Here is a 2,583-nt window from a genome sequence, read left to right as displayed (position 1 = left end):
ACAATACATATAACCACTAAAATAGGGAAGGGGATTTGAGTTAGTAAATGTACCTCTCCCCTTATTTTGGGATGGATGAATCGGTGCAAGAGAAGAAGCACTCTCAAGCTTGGCATTGATAGTGGTCATTTCCTTTCCTGATTCCGAGATTTGTGAAGACAAGTTGTTGATGGCATTAATGTGATCAACGGAATACACCAAAGCACCACTTTTGCTTGTTGTTTCACGCTCATCATCTTGCCAATCCATGTAATGCCTCACTACATTTTAAATTACATCCACCACTTCCTCTTCCGTTTTGTTCATTATTGGTCCTTCGGTTCCCGCATCAAGACAAGATTTTCCTCGAGGGCTTATACCTTCATAGAATATTTAAATGATTTGATAGGTAAGAACCCCATGGTGTGGACACTCTCTTTGGTATTCCATATACCTCTCCCATGTCTTATAAAGACTCTCATTAGGCTTTTTCATGAAACCTTGAATGAGGGTTGTCGCTTCGGTCATCTTCTTTTGTGTATAGAAACTCCTTAGTAACTTCATCCCACGTTCTCAAAGAATTTAGCTTCACCTCCTTGTCTAACCACTTTAAAGCACGTCCGACAAGATAGAAATGGAAAATTTTAAGGCGAATAAATTCTTGAGAGACCCCATTCACCTTGATTGTGTTGGAATATTTCTCGAATTCCTTAAGATGGTTAAGGGGGCTCTCATGCTTTGCACCACTATATTCACGCCTCTCTATGAAAGTTATCATTCCAGGTCTTATCTAAAAATCGATTGCCGGTGTTGTAGGAAGAGCAATCCCGCTCTCATACCTAAAGGCTATCGAAACTCCTAGTTCCTTCAATGCCACACTTGAGAGAAGAGATGATTTTTTGTGTAAAAGAGATGAAGAGAAAATGATTTGGTGCCCCGAACTGTAGAAAGGAGGGGGTTATTTATAAGGAAAATGAGTTGAGGGAACACACGGAACCCTAAAAAAATATAAATAAATAAAAAACCTAAATAACACTGCCGCGACACTGCAAATCATGCTGCAACACGGGAAAGCATGTCGCGACACGGCAAACTATGCTGTGACACGGGGAAAAACTGTGTGACGCGGGGAATTAGCAGCCTTAAAATGATAAAAATCATTTTAGGTTTTACGCAGAGAAAAGCCGAGAAATTATCGTGTCACTCCATATACACCGTGACACGGAAAAATATGGAGTGACACGGCTGCACCGTGACATGACAAAATATGGAGTGACGCGGAACATTTTTTGCGTCCAAGTTCATAAGCGCCTGAGAAAAGGAACGCGGAAAAAACACGGGAAAGAACCATGACATGTGAAGAATACCGTGTCACCACGTCATCAGGTGTCGTGACACGACAATTTTGCTTATACCCAGTAATTCCAGTTTTTAACACGTTTTTAAAATTATCATAACGTTTGATCCGTAACTTGAAATAAGGCATATAATATATCATTAGAAATCTTATCATGTATAATTTACAAATAATTGGAATCAAGTCAAAATCATATGTAGATTTTATGATATGGCCGCTTTAGTATAAGGGTGTCGGTTTTGGGTCGAGTTTAGTGTTTGGCTCATATCTTCTTCGTTTTAAATCGGAATTAGGATTATAATATATTTTTGGAAAGCTTATTGAAATTCCTATCTAACAAATTAAAATTTGGACAAAATTATAAGGCAACAAAATCAGTTTCTCTTAGTTTTGCTATGTAGACACGAAAAGTGGAAAACAAGTTATGGTGTAGGGAAATGAGCTAGGAAATGGATTGGTTTATGAAATGTATTGAATGGAAACATGGATATAAGCAATCCAAAGAATAAATACTCAACCTGACCAATAATGGTAGTGAAAGGTTGTTCATCATAGGGTTATGTTTTGGGGAGACATTTTTAGGTGTCTACAGAAGCCCCCACTTTGACTTAGTTTGTAGAAACGTCAATTTCGAAAACGATAGTCAAAGTAGTCGATAGGGACGGAGAATGATTTAAGACATTCTGCGATCCTATATCACTATGTATACGTCGTTACCTGCAGAAAAATGTTAGCTCCGCAGATAAAAGAGTAAAGGGATAGATTTCTTATTGACCCAGTGTATCGGTGACAAATGAGTTTGGTAGCTTCCTATGCTTGAAGAAATCCACCAGATGATGTTTTGTTGAGATATTTTTCATGCCTGTGGAAAGTTGACTGATGCGTTTGGTAGCTTTCTATGCTTGAAAAAATCTACCAAATGGTACTTTCCATGCTTGAGGAAAGTCGACATATGAATTGATGGTTTTCTATGCTTGAAGAAACCAATCGATAATACTTTCCATGCTTGAGGAAAGTTAATAGATGATTTTGGCGGTTTTCTATGCTTGAAGAAACCCACTGGTTGAGATACTTTCCAAGCTTGAGGAAAGTCGACATATGATGTAATCTCTGACTTCTTCAGTTTGAGAGATGACAACGACCGACAATTTTCCATGTTTAAGGAAAAACTTGTCTAATAAGATTTCAAGTTTCTGTGTATCAGGAACCTTGCACCATGAAATGATGGTGGTTTGATTGTCCCTGAA

At 38.2% G+C, this 2,583-nt stretch overlaps 1 pseudogene; it reads left to right on the top strand.

Annotated features, from left to right (window-relative positions):
- The first annotated feature begins 394 nt into the window (after nucleotides 1-394).
- LOC145637632 (small nucleolar RNA R71) lies at nucleotides 395-492 on the top strand (annotated as a pseudogene).
- Nucleotides 493-2,583: the final 2,091 nt, after the last annotated feature.

This window comes from Chenopodium album, chromosome 6 (genome assembly GCF_948465745.1).
Source record: "Chenopodium album chromosome 6, dcCheAlbu1.1, whole genome shotgun sequence".
NCBI lineage: Eukaryota > Viridiplantae > Streptophyta > Magnoliopsida > Caryophyllales > Amaranthaceae > Chenopodium > Chenopodium album.
Note: the sequence above shows the minus strand (reverse complement) of the source record. Positions and strands in the feature narration are given on the sequence as shown.